Raw genomic sequence first — 21613 nt, 5'->3', positions numbered from 1 at the left:
GGAGGTTCTGGGAAGAAAAGCTTAATTGTCTAAGCCCTTCTAGCCTTTAGGTACCTCATTAATATGGAGATCTGTCTTGAGGCTTCATGGCCTGTAGTCATGCCTTCTACCTTTGGAGGGCTAAGGGGCATTGCCCTACTAACTGATGACTGAAAGATACAAATCTATGGAGGAGCCTGGAATCTGGGGGTGTTGTGAAATGCTTGCTATCGCTTAGTGTCAACTATGGTCCCTCCTGGGACTGCTCAGGATCACTTGTGGTCTCCTAGGGTTTCTAGCCTGTGCTCAACCAGAAACCAGGTTGCCTTTTATGGTCCTATAATAAATCTCTAATTTCACTGCTTCTCTCACAAAATAGGAGGCAGGAAAAAGAGACTTCTTCCCCTGAAGTTCAATAACCAGTTAGCCTAGTGTGTGGAATGACAAACAAGAGAACTTGTTTCAATTGAGCTAAACAGTGGGGACCTGTGTGATGGTGTCCTATGACTTCCGTACACATACTATAGTGAAAAAGGAGCCTAACACACATAATAACACGCATGAATAAGTTCATACACACATAAACCATACAAATGCACAGGTATTATTTTAAAACCAACAATGAATAGCTCTTTAAAATAACAGTGAAAGGGAGAACCTACTCCTTTTCTGAATATTTCTTATATCACAATGATATACTAGATGAAAAATAACACATGATATCCTCATCTGCAATTTTTATTCTTTTATTCTGCATCTTCAATATTATATAACCACCATGTCAAGGAAAGCCATTCATTTCCGAAATTATTTTCTAACTATTGAAAAAGCCATTGGTAATCCAGGAGGCGTGTGGGAGGAATGAGTTCTGGTGGCCAGGACTTCCCATGTGCCTGAGATGTTATTCCAATTATTTTTCAAGAGAAATTCCCATATAACATTCTATCTTTCTCCTTCTCAGAACTCTTTACCTCGACAGCCTTTAAAATTTAGTGCAATCTCACATACTTTCCTAACTTGATGGCTGAATGACAAGGACTTTTAAAGTGACTTTTGAATTGCATGCTACTTGTATTTATTACTGCTCAATAGAGTGAATATATCCTCCAGGAAACAATTTACTGTTTGGGGGCTCATTTTATTTCTTCCGGAAACAACTTTACTTGACATAACAGGAATTACAACTTTTCTGTGACTGGGAAAATGTTGTGATTCCAGATGACTTTTATTTTGTTTTTCTATGTTTAATTTAAATTCCTCATATTCTGTTCTCCTAACACTTGAAATTGTAAATGAAAGGGCCCACTTTGTGTTCTTACAAAGTATCATTAGAAAGATTTTACATTTCTATTTATGTCAATATTAAGTTTGGAAAAATAAAAACATCTCATAATATTTTATTCACAATTACCTTGCCTTTAATTATTAAGGAAATTATCATAATTGTGTTATAAATGCAATTATTGTGTTTTTGGTAAATGAGACACAGGTGATGGGTAGTAATTTAAATATGCCTCACCCACTCACAGTAGTTGGATAATTTTGTATGACAGTCCTGCAAAAAAAGAGTCTGATAAAAATAGTCCTTTATGTACCGACTGTTCTCTTAGCACCTTGGTTCAATTTCAACCATTATTTTACACTATTTAAATACACTATCCTTCAATGTACAGGCATCTTTAAACTACTAGGATGAGAACTTCTTGGTGATTTAAAATACACTGCCCTTAGATACTCTCAGTAGAGAGAAAGGAGACTTGATAAGGACCACAGTATGGCACACTGCTTGTAAATTTTGCAGATGTTTTTGATTGCTAAAGTGAAAAAGTTTACAATTGTATACAGGTCACTGCTATTTTCTTATGAAATATCTTCCAACATTAATCACACAACATCCTGAAAATAACTTAACTTCCAATACCTATGAGCAATTGATATCTTGATACTGTAGCAGTAAACTTTTGAAAATACTGCATTCTGTGTTAGTTGACACTGTTGATGCTGTTGGTTTTCCTATTGAGTTCCTTTCCCCTTACAAGCCACAATTTTTTCTCCTGTTCTTCCATAAGGGTCTTCAAGCTCCATCCACTGTGGTGTCTGCATCTATTTGAGTCAGTTACTGGGTGGACCCTCTCAGAGAACAGCCATGTTAGCTCCTCTCTGTAAGCATAAAAGAGTATCATTACTAGTGTCAAGGTTTGGTGCTTGAGCATGGGATAAGTCTCAAACTGAGCTGGTTATTAGTTTGCTTTTCCCTGAATCTCTGCTCTATTTCCTGTCCCTGCATTTCTTATAGACAGGAGAGATTTTGGGTTGGAAGTTTTGTGGGTGTGTTGGTGTCCTGCACCATTGGGGCTCCTGACTAGCTGTAAGAGGTTTCCTCTTCAGGTTCTATATCCCCAATGCTGTCAATCACAATAAATGTCACTCATTCTTAAGTGTCTCCCTTATCCCAAGTCTCTGTAACTTCCTGGAGACGCCCCACACCTCCCCACCCTATCAGTTGCAGATTTCATCTGACAATCTCTCCTGTTCCTCCCAATATATTGTAGAGTGAAAAATTATAAAGACCATTTTATAAAATATATATATACAGGCTTTTTCTTTACCCCTAGACCTGAGCAAAAGAATGCAGGTTTCAGAAAGCAGAACTGAATGTAAGATTTCAGGTCTTCACTGCCCCGGGATACATTCCAGGAAGAGTACATTATCAGAGGACACTTGCTAGATTAACATTCCTCAAGCCTCAGGGAAGAAAACTCACCTGTGGGTGGGGAAGGCCCAAAGCAGGAAGACCCATTCCTGACCACAAAGAGAAATGCAAGTCACCTAGGTGAGACTGAGAAATAGTTGAGCTAGTGACAGGGCAAGACTACATTTTGAGAATACAGAGTGTTTTCCACATGACCCTGATTCACTTAGGTTGTGTTCCTCTGGAATTCTCCTCTATGTTTATATAATGTTTCCTTGGTTACCCCTTCCCCCCACTTGAGGTCTTCCCAATGTTCCAGAAAGCTGTAATTTAAGTTTAACTAGATGCTCTGTTAACCTAGATAAGCTTCTGCCTACAGGAACTGCCCCCGCCCTCATCTGGTACAGCCTGCTGATGTTCAAAATTTGTAAAGCAACCAATCATGTGTAACCTCACGAAAATTCCTCCCTTGCCCCACCCAATGTCTGATTTGATTTAAGGTCCACTTCATGATAAGGAACCCATATTTAACACTACTTGGGTATTCAAGAACCAGAGAACAGATAATCCATAGATCTTGGATAAAACCAAACACAATTGGTCTAAAAACTGGGGGTGGGTAATCAATAAAATGATTCCTAATGATATTCTGCTATGCTCATAGATTAGTATCTTGTTCAGTCCTCAGCAGAAAATCTTTCTCGAGCTTTAGATGGGAATAGACACAGAGACTAACAGCCAGACATTATGTGGAGTTAAATGAGATGTCTCCATCAAAGTTCTTCCCTTAATGCTCAGGGTACTTTCCCTGTGGAAAAGGAAAGAAGAATGTGAGCCAGAGGGTATGGAGAACACCGGGAACTCAAGGCCGTCTAAATAAATTAAGCAAGGTATATATAAACTCAGAGATGAAGCAGCAAGCATAGGACCTACACATGTGTGCACCAGGTCCTGCATGTATATATTAGTGTTTTTATCTTAGAATTTTTATGGGGCTCCCTAGTGTGAAACAAGTGTCTGTTTCTTGCATCTGAACTTAGAGCTTGTTTCCTCCTGTTGGCTTGCTTTATCTTATTATATTTTATTTTGTCATGTTTGATTGTTATCTCTTAGAAACCAGTTCTTTTCTAATTAGAGACAGAAGGGACTCTGGACAGGAAGAAGGGAAGAATTAGGAGTAGATGGAGGAAAAATTATAAGCTGAAAATATTGCATGAGAAAAAAATATTTTCAATAAAAAAGTGAAAAATAAAATATCATAAACAGCTATAATGAAAGTATTGAAAATCAAGATATAAACCTAAAAATAGTATAAAATTTATTTACCACAGTTTCTGGAGTTATTCTCATTGTTTCATAATATGACCAGACAGAAGATAGATACTACCTACACACAAGTACCAAAGCTCTGTAATGATTTAACAAATGTTTTAGAAACACAATATTCATATTTTAAAGTACCTTGAGTATTTTCTGGTGTGTTGTAATTGTTCTTTTTTGTAAAAACTACATAAATAATTAGTATGCTGTAAATTCAAATATCTATGTATCCAGTAGCTATTTTAACCATATGATTTTTCCGTTAACTGAGCATAATACTGTCTATAGAGTTCATTTAGGAACTGATAGGTTAACCTGAGATTTGAATAGAATGATTTGAATTTGAATTATTTTTTCAGTTTTTGGTAATTGTCTTAGAAATAACATATTTGTCCCAGAAATTTATATGTACATATGGATCGGGACTTGAAGTAAGATTCAAGATAAATACAAATCATATTGATATTTATGGACAGAAAGAATAAGTAAATAGTTGTGCTATGGGTGCCATGTATGAATTTTATATTAAATATTGTAGAAAATCTTTAAGTTGTAAGTAAAGTGATATTGCTTCTGTCTTACAAAAAACTTTCTTTATAAATGAATTAAAAATAAGATAATGACTCCACCCACAAAACCTATTTCTCTTTCCTAAGTAGATCCATGTGTACACCTTCAAGATGTCCTTGTAACTTAGCCTTTTTGCATCTGCGGATTGTAGCATGCTTATCATTTACTTAGCAGCAACTACTCAAAAAGATTACTGATGTCATTTGAGTTAGTAAACTTATAGATTAAATTATTGTAATATTTTTTTTCCCATGAAACTCATGAAAACTTAGCAAAAACACTAGGAACAAAACAACTTATTGGTCATTATTTATGATGCTCCTTTTTCCGTCTCTACTGTGGATGTTGTAGATTATATAACTACTAATATAACACTTTAATATGTGTTTTAAATAAATCAGGACATGTTCTGTAATGAAATCTGACAAAGACAGTTCAATTGTTCAGTTATTATCCAGTAGGCATTAGGGTCTAAGTTTTCATCCAACATTGAAAAAAAATCAGACCAACAAAAAATTAAAGTTAAATCATAAAAACATCTTGGTGTAATCAGATTCTTAAAAAAAAAAAAAAAAAAAAGTGGCACTTTTGTCTTTTATATGTTGAAAAAATTTTAGAGGTGGGAAAATGCAAAAAATAAAATCCTCCAAACTTCCTGCCTATTGAATTCACCTTTCACAGTGTAGCACAGCTGAAGAATAAAATAATTAATTAACTCAAAAAGACTCCAAGCAATTTAGTAAGGAGAAGAATTGAAAAATAGAACAGATACATATCACTATGTGTAAAAAGCACTGATATGTTTGAAATCTTTCACTCAATACACTGATCAGAATTGACTCTAAATATTGACAGAAACTGTAAGAGCTTATCTGGCCCAAAGAGCAATTTTTCTCTGCAGATCTACTTGGAAGTACCCACTGAATCTATTCTCATTAACCTGAACTTTGTTTTCATATCGAAAAGTATGACAGAATTGCCATCAAAGAAACAAATGTTGTAGTAGTATTCTATTTCATTTCTCTGGTCTGTAAGGATATATAGACTCAAAACAATGCTTTTTAATTCCAGGCTTAAGTTTAAATCATAGGAATAATTGTACAGTTTCCTACAGATTTATTAAACCCTAAAAGGAATCATTTGATGATAGACACAATAGTTTTTTAATGTATTAGCAGTTTGCATTTGAGTTTTAGTCTATTACAGAATAACACAGCTCTTTAACATTAAATGCTTAATAAATGATAACATTCTAGAAAACAAGGGGCATATTAATGAAAGGAAATATTTATAAGACTTTCATATTGCTCCAATTGGTGGGTAGGTATGAAGTAGACAAAAACATGGGTCTCAAAACAAATAATATATTTGTGAATCAAATGAAATTAGAAACTGATCTATGCCAGGAATCCAAGACTATATATTCTCACTCTATGATTACAGAATAAAGGCAGTTAATCTCATACAAAGTATATTTTCAGAATGGCTAAAATCAAAACTCAGGTGACAACAGATGCTGGTGAAGATGTGGAGAAAGAGGAACACTCATCCATTGTTAGTAGGATTGCAAGCTGGTATAACCCTCAGGAAATCAGTTTAGTGGTTTCTCCAAAAGCTGGACATAGAACTACCTGAGGACCCAGCTATACCACTAATGAGCATATACCCTAAAGATGCACTCCAACATATAACAAGAACACATGCTCCACTATGTTCATGGCAGCCTTATTTACAAGAGCCAGAAGTTGGAAGCAACCCAGATGTCCCCCAACGGAGGAATGGATACAGAAAATGTGGTACATTTACACAATGGTATACTACTCAGCTATTAAAAACAATGACTTTGGGCTGGAGAGATGGCTCAGCGGTTAAGAGCACTGATTGCTCTTCTGGACGTCATGAGTTCAAATCCCAGCAACCACATGGTGGCTCACATCCATCTGTAATGAGATCTGATGGGAGTCTGAAGACAGCAACAGTATACTTACATATAATAAATGGACTGGAGGAAGCGGGGCCCAGAGCGAGATGCGGTCAGAGCAAGCAGGGGCTGGAGCAAGAGGAGGGGCTAGAGCAAGAGGGAGAAGGCAAGGGGAAAAATCTATTCCTTCATGAAATGTGCAGGCAAATGATGGAACTAGAAAATGTCATCCTGAGTGAGGTAACCCAGACACAAAACCCACAAATGGTACGTACTCACTGATACTCAGATAGTAGGAATAAAGCTCAGAATACCCACAAATTAACCCACAGACCAGATGAAGCTCAAGAAGAAGGAAGACTAAAGTTTCCATGATTCAGTTCTACTTATAAAGAGAGAACAAAATCATCATAGGAGTTAGAGGGACTTGGGAGGGAGAAAGGAGGGAGAGGGAAAGGGGGGACAGGGTCAAGTGTGAGAGGAGACAAGAAAAAAGTACAGAGGGTCAGGAAATTGAACAGAGGTGTGTAGCAGTGGGAAATGGGGAACTGAGGGTAGCCACTAGAAAGTCCCAAATACCAGGAAAGCTCCCACCTATTTGGTACATAACTTCTGTTAGTTTCCCTGTGTCTCTCTTTAGTTTCTGTTTCCATGATCGGTCCTTTGGGAAGAGTTGGGTGTTAAAGTTTCCAGCTATTATTGTGTGTGTGTGGGGGGGGGGGGGGTAGGTAGTGAACTTAGGTGATTCAGGAGATGTTCTGGAAAAAGAGAATATTATCAAAATATAGTGAATAAATAAATATAGTGAATAAATAAATAGAAAATATTGGAAAAGTGACTTAGAAGAAATCTTTTCCATTTAGGTATTTTTACATGTCTATATCTACAATATTTTTTAGTTTTATACTTGGTTACACCTGCAAATAGATTGCCCCTAATTGTAAGCATAGCTGTGTTTTATGTGATTAAATATATTTTAAAATTGAGAAATAAATTATTCATTAAGTTTATTTTTGAGAGACAAATCAAACTGCATGCCTCGCAATTGTTACAATGCCAAAATATATTCCTAGTTTATTTAAATAAGTAAAAACAAAATAAATGAAGCCAAAACAAACTGCAAGAAAGTAGAAGCAATTTTTGTTTCACTCACTATCATGGAGAAGACTTTGCTTCTGTTTCCAAAATTTATAGAATTTATAAACATAAAAGCTTGGCAATATAAAATAAACTCATTTAGATGCAAACATATGCCATAAATAAGTTATAAGACAATTTAAAAACTAGGAACATATGGGCTACAAATATAACAAACACTGAGTTAATGTCTTATGTAAAGAAGCCTTAAAATAGACAGGAAAAACTAACACACCAATATAAAGGCCATGAACTGAACACTCCCCAAACATCCATTTCATTAGTAATAAAAGAGATGAAAATTAAGACATTCATTTTAATTATACATTATGAAATTCACTAAACTTATAAAGTTAATTCTCAGTTTGACTGAAGAAAAGATAAAATAGTCACAGTTATGCACTCTTAGTGAGGGTTTTCTCTGTAGGAAGTTAATGGTTTGGGAAGTATGTTAACGACTTTATAAATTCTAACTTTGGCAGATGAGTTTTTCTTACAATATTTTGCAATGAAATTGTCAGATAAAAGTGTATTTATATCCCAATTCTGATTAACATTGTCCTTTAAGGTCAAAAAGAACCTGTTGATTTTCCTGAACTTCTTTCATTCTACTGCCACCTTTCAAATTAACAAACATGAAATATTTTTAAATAATTATATCTGCTGGCTCAGGAGAGAAAAAAATCTCTGCATGGAGAAAGATGGGCACAAATTCCCCCCCAAAGCTAAGGAGCTTTTGACAGTTTCTGGGAGGAGAGTCAATTTTCTTTCAGGGTGTTGTCCTTGGTGGGTAAAATACCCCCAGTGAAAGCCATGTCTCCAAGACTATATGGGCAGCATAAACAGTTCTTGGTGGGTTACTTTTAAAGAGAAAGAAGAGGAATATCAGGAGGAGATGATAATGGTAGAGAAGGAGGGGGGAATGATACAAAGTAGGGTAGAAAAGGGTATGGATTTGAGATATGTGAAGAGAGGGGGTGAATATGATCAAAATACAATGAAACTTCAATTAATTTTAAAATAAAATTAGAAAGAAAGCATTGTATCAAAATTTCAAAGACACTAAGAAAAAAGTTTTTGAATATCTTTAATTTATTTTGCATTATATGTAACAAATTTTCTGTTTATATGTCTGTCATGCTGTGGCTAATGATATACATACAATCAGAGGACAACCAAGAAATAGGAAGATTATGGCAAGCTTCCATATTTGATTCAAACTAATCTGATATTTTGACAATGAACATTTATTAAGCTGTAAAAAAATTGTACTTATGTGAGTTTTTTATTTAATAATATTTAATAAAATAATATTTATATTTATTCATTTTAAAATTTATTTTTGGGGTATTTGATATTGAACTTACTGCATTGTGCTTATGGTGAAGTACTCTGACATCAATTTATATCTCAGCCTAATCTGATTATTTATAAAAGAAAATACTGCTCTTATAAGTGCCACAGGTAAGTGTAGTTCTTTTTCCTCATTAAAGATGTTTTTCTCTGGAACAGAGTGAGAGCATTACAGAGAACTACATCCAATCAAAATGCATTGTTTGTAGAGTCCAGTCACAATGAACATATCTACAAAACAGCTCTCTCACCTAAGGCTCAAGGCACATTTGGAAAGGGGTATCACAATGATTGCAGAAGTCACAATCAGGGAGTTTGCTGGGAGATGATGTTTCCTGGTAAGGTCAGAAGCTGTACTTTGAATTTCTCACCAACATGACTGCCTAAAGGTTAGATAAACAGGATGATATTAATATATATGACAAGATGCATAGGGGAAAGACCATAAGTCTTTCAATTCAACACAAAGAACCAACTCTCAGAGTGGGAGAAATAATCTTCCCCTGGGGAAAATCATACCAATTCGTTATCAAATACAACATGATAAATGATGAAAAGATACATAAAGGTAATTTTTATATAGAATGAGCTTTTTGAATTTAGGACTATGTATATACATAGAAACACATATGTGAATGTAGCAGTTATTATTGAAAAAGGAGCCCATCCATAAATTTGTAAGTTAGCAAGGAGAAGTAAATATGAAAGTTTGGAGGGAATAAAGAAAACAGGTAAACTAATCATACTATAATCTTAAAACCATAGGAAATTTTTTTAAAATTCTATGAACAATTTCAATATATGTGATAAATACTTTACAGATTATAAATAAAAGGAAACTATGTGTCTTATCTATGTTATTTACATTTCAATTGGTATTAGTGAGATGCAAAAATATTAATTATGTAATCTACAGTGAAAATATTGATTGTGCTTTCAGACAAGTTCATATAAAATGTATGTGAAGGAAACTGCCAAAGAATATTTACATATGCAGACAATAATCAATATTTAGCATGAAATGAGATGTAAAATATTTTAATTTTTATAACATTAATAATTATCTACAGCAAACATTACTACCCTTGCTATTGTTGTAAAGCAACATAAAATGCAAATGTAATGAAGATGGGAAGAGATTAAAGAAGAGTAACCCTTGGAAGGATATTTTTGTGAGTACAGGATCACAATGACTTTTGATAACCCTATAGAGCATTATATAGCCTATTAATTTCAGCTATTCTCTCCTCTATGCTGTTATCAAAATATTAGTAACAGGCAAAGGTAAATGCTCATAATCAATTTATTGTTTTTTTAATCACCTGCAACATGGGTAGAAATCTATCATATGTTAATGATACACATATTTTGTCTCTTTTGTGTTAGAAAGTTTGTACATAATTTAAGCCATGGAACTCACTAATCACAGAATGTCAGATATTTTCAAATTCAGTACTACATGTAAAGCTTTTGAAAATAATAGTCTAGTATCATTCAAAGATATGCCAGTTCTGTGTGACTGGCTACAGCCATTGGCTGTCATTCAAAAAAACATCAATATTGCCTGTGAATACTTAAAACGTGGGCGTGTTTAAATATGAAATAAAATAAGGATTTTCACTTACAGCCACATATATAATACTGTGTTCACTTACCACTTCAGTGTATTTAGACTGCTCTTAGCAAGTTTATGCTATTCATTTGAACTCCACAATTTTGTCTCGGTCTTCCACTAAAAGAGATGAAATTACATACATTATACATATGATTACAACTATCATAGTGACATGGTTGAACTTCTTTGAATTCATACTTGTAAATGATGCCTAACAAAGTTCTTTTGGGATTTTCAATTAAGTACTGGAAAGACTTTATAAATGTTGCCTCATATTTCAGAAGATAGTCTTTGGAGGTATATCAGTTATAGCAAACCCTATCAAGCTGCTAGCAATTATTCTTAAGATTTTAGTTTGTTATACGCATGGAGGTCTCAAGTGCTTAAACTGTGATGTTAGTCCTCTGCCTTCTCTATAGATAGGCAGGTGAAATTCAGCAGTAAAAAACAAACTGTGAGTCAGAGTAGATTTCACTGAACACTGCACTATTTATGGACCGAATGTTCATTTCAAGGCTGTTTGTGAGGACTTAAAAAAAAAATCTTGTGAATTTCTAAGTGACAGGGATGTGTGGCCTCTGACTTTGCTATCCCTGTGTTTGTTTGGTTTTCCAGCTCATCTGGCAGGGACCTGCTCCAATGTATGCAGTGCCTCTGTTATTTTCATCACTTCCTGGGGATGTTTCCTTAGGGTCTCCAGTGTGATCCACTACTATGCTGTATGCTCTGTTTATTGCAAAGCTAAACGAAGCATGCCTGGGAGCATCTGAAAACAATTAAAAAATAATTGAAATGAGCTGTGGTCTCTACTAGACTCATTAAGGTTTTATTTCATTCTCCACACTTTGGGGAGATTCAAATCTGACCCTCCTATCCCACTGGCCCCCTGCTGGCTTGAGAGATCCCTTGTCAAAGGCAGAAAAAGGACCATCAGATTCTGTACAAAGTTCTCCAAATGACCAGGCAGGGAAAAGTCCTGATGGCTGCCAAGAGGCTTCAGTGAGAGGGAGGCATGTATCTGCTTTCTGCTTTGAGCAGCTGCTCTATGAATTAATAAACATCACTGCGGCTACACACACATTCTTATTAAGAATTTTCAAACACATTAATCAGGCCACTCACATGCAACTCAGGAAATTAAAGTTAGCTTTTCTCTTGCATTTTTTTTTTCTGAGGAAAGTCAGAGACAACATTGGGATGAGAAAAGCAAACTGGCAGAAAGGACAGAGATGAGGAAGTGGATGGATTTCAACACTTTCAACAAGGAAAGTTTGAAATCAGTCCAGGTAAAGCCATATTTCCAATGTTCTCTGGGTTTTTAATCAAAATAACATAGTAGCTTAAATATATTAAAATTATACAGCAGCCCCTTTGATGGTGTAATTATGTCAAAATATCAGTCAATATTTTTCTATAATATATAACAATAAGTATCCCAAGACTCACTTCACCCGCAGTGTTTGTGTGTGTGTGTGTGTGTGCATGTACACTCAAGTCTGGGAAATTTAGCAGAACAATAATTATTCTTAGAGAGATATTTAACATGATTCCGTGGCAGGCATGAGGGAATGAGATTAGCTCTTAGCATGAAGAATGACTTAGATGTGAACTTTGAATAATGTGTGTCTAAGAGAGATAAAGGTTGTATTTTATTAAAGCAATGCTACTTGTACAGATCATTCCACAGACAGCACTGTGCATTTGCATTCTTCACAGAAAGAAGACAGGAAGCTTCAAAGTACAATTGACCTTTCAATTTTCTCTACTTCAGAGAGGTCTGATTACCCATAGGCTCATCCTAAAATGTTCTTATCCTGTCAACTGCAGAACATTGATATCACTGTTGATTCTAAGGAGCCAAGCTGGTGGAACTAGGAGAGTTACAATACCCCTCGTTTCTACTAAATTTTGGAGTCAATGGAATTCAAGGAAACTACAACTTTATATATAATAATCCTTTCACACAATGCAAATGTTCAAAGATTTTCATCAGCCTCTTACTTAGAAATTGCCACAACCTCTACTTCATTGTCCTTTCTTTTCTCTTCTTTTCTTTTTCTTCTGTTCCCTTCTCTTCTATTTCCTTTCTTATCTTTTCTTTTTTTCTCTTTTTTCATTCTTATCTTGAGTCAGTCTCTGTCCATAATCTGGTTGCCCTGTACAATAAGCTGGCTTTGAATGCACAGAGAACTACCTGCCTCTGTCTCCTGAGGAAAGAAACATTTTTTTCTCTCCTTCAACACCTAACATTTATGGCAATAGTATCCAGGACTCATGAAATACTTTAAGTCAAGCACAATTCTTAGACCTTTATACACAGCTCCTTATATAACCCAGCACCCTGTGATATAAGATTTCATTATAATTCTGATTTTTTTAAAAGAGAAACTACAAGAAAGTAGCAGTGGAATAACTTGCCTTGGTAAGAACTGAAGGCATAAGCACTGATGTTCTGGTGCTGTGGTGCCTCTATTTGTTTTGTTAGTCATTGTTGTAGTATATCCTATCAATCCTTTACTAGTATGATTTTTGGGCCAAGCCCAAAAGTAAAGAGGCAATTTTGATATTGTGTCTATATTTAAAAAAAGATAAGTATCAGCAACTCCAGGAAGAATGATTTGCTGAAAGGGATTAGATTAATACATTATTAGTACATTTAATAGTTCTTACTTTAACTTCCAGTTGTATCATCCCTCTGCCTCCTAGACATACAGTTAATACTAATTTCCATGTCTGCATGAGACAGCAGCCCCCTACTGAGGTAGCTTGAAATGATTTTAAGAAGAGTATGGCTCCTTCATTGGGTTTCCTGCAAGACACGTTTCAGATTTAAATTATTAAGAGATTAGAATGAAACAGCAATGGAGTCAGGCTGAAATAAAGCAAAAATTTTGAAGTTTCCTACAGCTATTTTTGAAAAAGCTTTTATAATTATCTTCCTCTTATTTGGTAACCCAGACATCTCACTATAGATTACAGCTACCTTAGAAAGTCTCCTTATGTGAAAAGAACTACTGTTGTCACTAGCAAAAAGAAAAGAATAAAGAAACCAGGTACCGAATGTAAGACATACATACTGCAGTGAAGAATCAGGCCTATAGTAATCTATTATTATGACATGAAATTACACCAGACAAAAAGAAATCTAAAAAAATACCTATGAATAAGTAATTGTGTATTTTGTAGACATTGATATAGACACTATGTTATAAATAAATGCTCATATGGATAAACATAAGATAGTGTTTACCTATCTACATCTATATTTCTATATACGCATACTTGTATATTTATGAGTGTGTATAGAAAAACAGACACATGCACACTAGCATAAGTATTCAATCTACTGGTAGAATTTGTGATAAATTTAAAATGATTAAACTAACCAAGTTTTTAAAAGTAGATCTGTATAACAAACATCGAGGAAAAAAGAGATACTAAATTCAAACTCTATATCAAGAATTTTTAAAAATTATTATAGTGATTATTTATTTACTTTGCATCCCCATCACAGCTTCCCCTTTTTCCTTTCCTTCAAGTGCCTCCCTTTCACCTCGACTCCCCCAGCCCTAGCACCTAGCCCTTCTCAGGAAATGTTAGGACTTCCATGGATCAAACAGTGTTGGCATGGCAAGTTGCAGTAAGACTAGGTACATCCTCTATTGAGTCCTTACAAGGAAGCTCAGGTAGGGGAAGAAATCTAATGGTAGGTAATTTAGTCAGAGATAGCCCCTGCTCCTGCTTTAAGAGTTCCACATAGAGACCCAGCTACACAACTGTTACATATGTGCAGAGGACCTAAGTCTGTCCCAAACATGCTCTCTGGTTGACATTTCAGTCTATATGAGCCTCTTTTGGCCTAGGTCAGTTGATTCTGCAGGTTTTTGTGTGCTATCCTTGACCTCTCTGACTACTTCAATCTTTCCTCCCTGTCTTCCATAGGATTCCCTAAACTCTGCTTAATGGTTCACATCGTGTCTCTGTGGGGCCCTGTAGGGTGTCTTGGTTTTTGGTGTGGCATAGGCCTTGAACCCTGGCCCCAATAGGGCAATGGCAGGTGTTTGGCCATGCCCCCAGAACCCAGGGTCCTGACACTGGTCTAAGATCTCCATTAACCTGCACTGTTCAGTCACGTAGGATCCAGCCTTTCCCAAAGAGCACAGGTAGAGGGCGTGACGACAGGCTTCAGGCCTAGAGAGATTTCTATATCAAGAATTATCTAAAGGCCAGAGGGAATAGCAAATTACCTATTCCTTTTCCCAGACCTTCCCCTTTCCCCTCCCTATTTAACTCAGATCTGCCCTGAGTTTCAGGGGAGCAGGGTGCACATCCAGATTCAACTATCATCTGCCATGCCAATAAAGTTGTTTTAAAAACCCACGGACTTTCCTGTGCTTTTTGGGGCCTGCTGTCCTGCAGCCATCATGAAGGATGTCCCTGCGTCCCACCCACAGGTTCTTGCAAGTCTCTGAGTCAATTTCATTCAGTTCCTGAGCAAAGCTTCTCTGATGACAATTATGCTTTGCTCCTGTCTGCAAGTATAGCAGAGTATCATTAATAGTGTCGGGGCTGGAAGAAGTTTTAAGAAGCTTTTATTTAAGATTTTCACATAATACTATATTTTTCTTCACATCTCTCCATGTCTGTACTCATCCAACTTGAATCTTCTCTCTTTGTCTCTGTTTCTCTTTATCTTTGTGTCTATGTGTCTAGATCTCTCTCTCTCTCTCTCTCTCTCTCTCTCTCTCTCTCTCTCTCTCTCTCTGTCTCCCTTATCTCTATTTCTATCTCCTCTTTCTCAAAAATATATAAAACTTGAAAACCCTCTCAGTCTTTCCTCCTAACCCAATTTCATTTCTTCTACTAGCCATTTATCTTCATAAACACTTTATACCATGGACCCTTAATAGTCTCAAGTACTTATTGGTTGGGACATAGGCAGAGCCATTCTCAGAATTCTTTCTTCCCTCCATTATGTTCTGCCTACAATATTCATAGTCTTGTAGTCACGTGCTTTCAGGACCTTCTTCTTCCTCTCTATTCCATTCATGGAGGAGTCTGCCTCTTGGTACAAAATGAGGTCGCCATAGCCATTTTATCCCCATCTCTCTAAAATGCTCTTGGTCCTACCATAACCTACTTGAAGGAACCTCCTTCTACCATACCATTTCTCATAGTGTACTCTGTCTCTTGTTGGGTACCAGATCCTCCTTGTTCTTGCTCTTTCCCACAGCCTTTTTCAGTCTTTCCTCCTAGTTCCTTTCCATCTCTTTCTATAACTTACTGAGTTTCAGAAATACTCTCTACCAGAGATCCCACAGCCATCACAATTGCCTAGGATCTAGATTGGGCAACAGCAACCAAAGAACAGAACACTTATAAAAGAAGACAATTTATTAACACCAGGAAACATCTCAAATATAATAACTCCAGATGCATAAACCACAGGAATAAAAACAAACAAGCATAAATAGACCAGACAATATAATTCTATTCCACCAGATTCCAGAATACCTGATACAATAAGCTTCAAGAAATGCAATATAGCTGAAGCACAAGACACTTTTCACATCACATTTCCAACTCCTTGTGTACCCTACCTCTAGGTGTGAACAGAATCCCCTTTGTTCTTGCCTGAAGCCTCTCTCAGATGTTTCTCTTGGCACACACGTGTTCCTCTCTGATACACACAGATGTGCATTCCATATGATGCATTCTCTATGATGTAACCATAGCCACTGTTCTTTGCTAAGTTACAGAGAAGACAAAAAAACCCAACAGAACACAACAGAAAACAACAAATATGACACCCAGAATGTCAACAAATATCAACATCAAGAATCACAATTATCTTCACCCTAAATACCTAGACACTAATTCAAAAACACAATCATTAGCAACAAAAGCAATAAATTTCCCCAAGAACCCAGTTACTCTATTAAAATAGGCCCAGATAAATTCAATATATTAGAAGCACAAAACAGAGACATCAAATTAGAAATTATGAATATATTCATGGACCTTACAGAGGACATAAATAAATCCCCTAACAAAATCAGTAAAAAACCGTGCGATGCAATAATAAAAACAATTAAGCACATGAAAGGGGAAAGAGAATCACTGAAAAAAAGCATAATCTAAGATAAAATTAGAAATTAAAATTTTCAGTAATTCAAAACAAATGAACAAAAACTGTCAGAGGTAAGCCTTATCAACAGAATATACCACATTCAAAAATAATCTCAGACACTGAAGAGAAGCTAAAAAAAGACTGCAAGGACCAGCCTTGGCTTGTGATAAGGTCTTGAGGAATGGTTGTTTTCGAAATGGTGGAAGAAACATCTCAAAGTCAGTGATGAGTGCAAGATGACAGCTCTGTAGTCTGCTAGAGATAGCTCTCTAGACAGCCTTCTACATAGCTCATGTGTTTTCTGACAAAAGTCAGAAAACCCGCTTCAAAATTTCTAAATGAGCTGTAATAGCTCTCTGGATAGCTTTTTGGGTTTTCCAACCAAAATCAGAAAACCTACTACATAAAATTTTAAAATAGCTGTGTTAGCTCTCTAGATAGCTCAGCTCTTACTGAACAAAGCCCAGTCTTTTATTAGTATAACAGTTCAACCATTTACTCAGGTTCCCTTTTGATTCCACCAGGAGTCAACATTTTATACCAGGAATCAAGATTTTAAGACCTTAGCACATTAATTCTTAGAAAATGACAGCAATAAATTTTTTAACATAGTAAATCCTATGTACAAATCTCTGGGCACAGCACTTGCAGTTGCCAAATCTAGACACAAAGGCTATCTTTATGTGAGAAAGTTAGCTTTCTGTTTTCTAATTCCTTCACAGCCTAAGCTTGGCTGTCCTGGCACTTGCTCTGTAGATAGATCCTGAGGTCAGGGAGATCTGTTTACCTCTGTAAACACAAGCAATAAGCTTGGCTGGTTGGAATTTCACCTTGAGATGATGACTCCTTCATTTGCTGGTGCTCTTTTATTTCTTGAAATATCAGTCTTCTTTTTTTTAAACTAATTATTTCCATTTACTGACTTGTTAGTGCACCTGCTATTGTTCTTTCAGATCTGTGTAGGCCCTCTTACAATTAATGTTGTATCTTTATATTTTTCACAGATTAGAAATCCTGTTTATATATTTTTGAACTCATGTGTTTTAGAGTGCTGTCCCACAGCCTTAAGAGTTGTCCTGAAAGTCACAGCATTACAATTTTGCTAAGGAATATTACACAAATTCTTGCTTCCCAGACTTGTGCTGTTTCTAATTATCATGGAGTCATTAATCTTGCCAGGGAGAATATTCCCAAAAAAACATGGCTAGAGGCAAAAGGATACCTCACTTTAAGAAAAGGTTAAATTTTAAAAATAATAAATGTTGAGAACTGCTCTGCTAAAAGTCTTGGGGACTGAGTTGTTAGAGCCTTTACTGCCCCAAGCTGCTTTGGTCCATGGGTCAAGGTTCAGCAAGAGAGAAAGTGAGGACAGAAGCGAAGAATGGAGACCAGACAGAGTGTGATTCAATCCTGTTTATTCTTCAGTCTCTCTTTCTAGTCCAAGTCCCAAGTCTTGAGTTCCTAGTCCCTAGTTCTAAGTCTAAGTCTTGAGTACTTTCCAAGTTCTAAGTTCTTTTTCCAAGTCTCAGTCTCGAGTACTAGTGTCTAATCCCAAGTGTCTAATAATAGTTGCCTGTCTCGAGTCTCAAGTGCCTACTGTCTAATTCCAAGTTCTTCTTCCAAGTGCCAAGTGCCTAATACCTAATAATAATTTCTTCTGTCTGCCTCTCGCCTTTTATATCTCTCACTTCTAAGCCATGCCTCTAAGTCATGCCTTTAAGTCATGCCCTTAGGTCTTGTCTCTAAATCTGATCTCTAAGTCATGCCCTTAAGTCACACACCTTTAAGTCTCAAACACCCAAGGGAAAATCCTGGATATTTAAAACAAGATGTTATCAGAGTGTGCTCAGCTGTTGTAGGCTATTGGAATCAAGTCTCTTGTCAGGGTATATGGCTCAAGATGGCTGCAAGGATGATAGCCGCCTACTGTTGGCTCCCCATAAATAAAGGCACCAAAACATCCAGAAAATTTATGACACTATAAAAACGCAAAATTGATTAATATTAGAGATACAGGAGAAGAAACACAGGCCAAATGAACAGAATTTTAAAAACAAAACCATAAAAGAAATACTATTTAGTAATAACCTAAAGCAATAGAGGCCTGACAGGTTATAGGATATAGAGAGAGCACCGAACTGACTGGACCAGAAAAGAATTTGTTTTTTAACAACAGATAATAATTAAATCATTAAATGTACAGGACAAAGAAATAAAAACAAGCTAAAAATTACGAGAGAAAAAGACCAAGCAACATATTAAGCAGACCTGTTAGAATAACACCTAACCTCTTAGTAGAGACTCTGAAAGCCAGAAGGGCTTATAATAGTATTATAATAGTGTTCTTCAAACTTTGAGAAATGAGATAAGTTAGTTCAGACTACTATACCCTGTTGGGGGCTGACTTTTAGCAGAAAGCAGCTATCAGCTTTGCAGCCATCTTGAGCCATATACCCTGACATGAGACTTGGATTACAATAGCCTACAACAGCTGAGAACACTCCGATAATCTTGGTTTAGATACCTTGAGATTAAAGGTGCGTGAGATTAAAGGTGTGTGAGATTAAAGGTGTGTGATTTAAGAGTATGACTTAGAAGTATAGAGATCAGAGTTAGAGACAAGACCTAAGGGCATGATTAAAGGTGTAACTTAGAGGCGTGGCTTAGAAGTAAGACATATAAAAGGCAGAGACAGAACAAATCAGAATCAGACTGAGATCAGACGAATCAGACACATCAGACATTAGGTAGAGTCTGCCCTCACCCTCGCTCTTGCTGAACCTCGACCCGCAGACTGGAGCAGCAGCTTGGGCCGGGATACAGTGGCCGCCCAAACGTGGGTCGGCCCGGGCCTCAACATTTTGCCTGGGCTGCAACATTTATTTTGGCTGCCCCAACGTGGGGCTAGTGTGGACCCCAACAATACCCAACCAAACTATTAATCACAATGGGCCGAGAAAGAACAGCCTTCCATGATAAAACCAGATTTAAGCAATATATGTTTACAAATTCAGATCTACAGAAAAGCTTTAGTTTAAAAAGATTATACATACTCCAGAAGACAAAATGAAGAAAACGTTCCCAGAACAATAAATCAAAAACAGAAGGGAAAATTTATACCATATAAATAAAATTCAAGTAAAAATAAATACTGTTCATTGATAACAGTCAACATTACTACACTCAATTCCACAATAAAAAGACTAAAATAATGTATTGGAAAACAAATTCCTAGTGAGTATAAGAAATACCCTTTCCCATCATTTCTGAGTAAAATCATCTTGTAAGCAAATGGACCAGGAAAGAAAGCAAGTATAATATTTTAATATCTGACAAAATGGATTTCAAACGAAAATGTGTAGGAGGAGGCTGGAATACACTATATATTTATTTTTTAAAAAAGTCCTCCCAGATGATATTGGAATTTTATTTTATTGTTATTATTATTATTATTATTATTATTATTATTATTATTGTTTTGGTTTTTCGAGACAGGGTTTCTCTGTGTAGCCCTGGCTGTCCTGGAACTCACTCTGTAGACCAGGCTGGCCTCGAACTCAGAGATCCGCCTGCCTCTGCCTCCCAAGTGCTGGGATTAAAGGCGTGTGCCACCACCGCCCGGCTGATATTGGAATTTTAAACATTCATACATCAAATGTTACCAAGGGTATTCATGTTCACAAAAGAAATAGTGCTACATTTAAAATCACATACTGACCTCATACATGGATAATGGTTGACTTCCATACCATACTCTTGCCAAGAAACAGTTCATACAGACAAAAGTTAAATAGAAAAACACTGGAGTTAAATAACATCATAAATCAAATGGACATAGCAGATAGCTTCAAAACACTTCACCCAAACAAACAATCAAAACAAACAAGCAAACAGAGTATAAATTCTTCTCAGAATCTCATGGAACTTTCTCCAAAGTTGATCATAGACTATGACACAAAGCAAATCACGACCGATATAGATGCAGAAGGCAATAATTCCCTGCATCCTACTGACCACCATGCATTAAAGATATTCACCAATAACAAAAACACCAGAAAGCTTAAAAAACTCATGAAAACTGAACAATTTACTACTGAATTAAAAATGGGTCAAGACAGAATTTAAGACGAAAATTTAAAAATTTTTAATATTACTGCAAGTAAAAACACAACATATCAAACCTGTGGGAAGCAATAAAGATGGTTCTAAAAGAGATGTTTAGTATTAAGTGCCTATATAGGAAGAATTGGAGAGATTTTACATTAGTAGCTTAGTGACACACTTGAAAGCTCCAAAACAGTAAGAAGAAATAACACCCAAAAAGTGTATATAGCAACAGATAATCAAACTGGGGACTGAAATCAAAGAAATAAAACAAGACAAAAAAAAATACAAATAAAAACATTGCAAAGAGTGAATTAAACAAAGATTTGTTTTTTTGAGAAAGTCTATAAGATAGAGAAAGCACTGTCAAATTAACTAAAAAACATGAGAAGATCCAAGTTAATAATTACAGTGAAAAGTGGGGACATGATAATAAATACTCACCAAGGCAATCCAGAGTTATAAGAACATGCTTTCAAAATTCATTCCCCAAACTAGAAAACAATGTCTATAGATTCAATGCCATACTCATTAACATTTTACATAGGTATTTACAGAAATTCAAAACACAATTTCTAGGTTCATGTAAAAACAAAAAAGGCCAGGATAACTATTTTAAAAATCCAGACTAACAAAAGAAGTGGTAGATGTATCACTATCCTAGATTATAAGTTGTAAGACAAAGCTATAGCAATAAAACAAACAAATAAACAAAAAAACCCAAAATAAACAAATATACCATGGCATTGTCAGTAAAACAGAAATGTCAATTGACTAATGGAACAAAGTTGA

General features: G+C 35.8%; 1 non-coding gene across 1 annotated transcript; it reads right to left on the bottom strand.

The window, feature by feature from the left end:
- Positions 1 to 17085: 17085 nt before the first annotated feature.
- LOC117724998 (U7 small nuclear RNA) lies at positions 17086 to 17148 on the bottom strand. Its single transcript, XR_004608866.1, has one exon. It is a non-coding gene; the product is annotated as a U7 small nuclear RNA (small nuclear RNA).
- Between the last annotated feature and the right edge of the window lie 4465 nt (positions 17149 to 21613).

The sequence above is a fragment of the Arvicanthis niloticus genome, chromosome 20, assembly GCF_011762505.2.
Source record: "Arvicanthis niloticus isolate mArvNil1 chromosome 20, mArvNil1.pat.X, whole genome shotgun sequence".
NCBI lineage: Eukaryota > Metazoa > Chordata > Mammalia > Rodentia > Muridae > Arvicanthis > Arvicanthis niloticus.
This window is presented reverse-complemented; position numbering and strand designations above follow the sequence as displayed.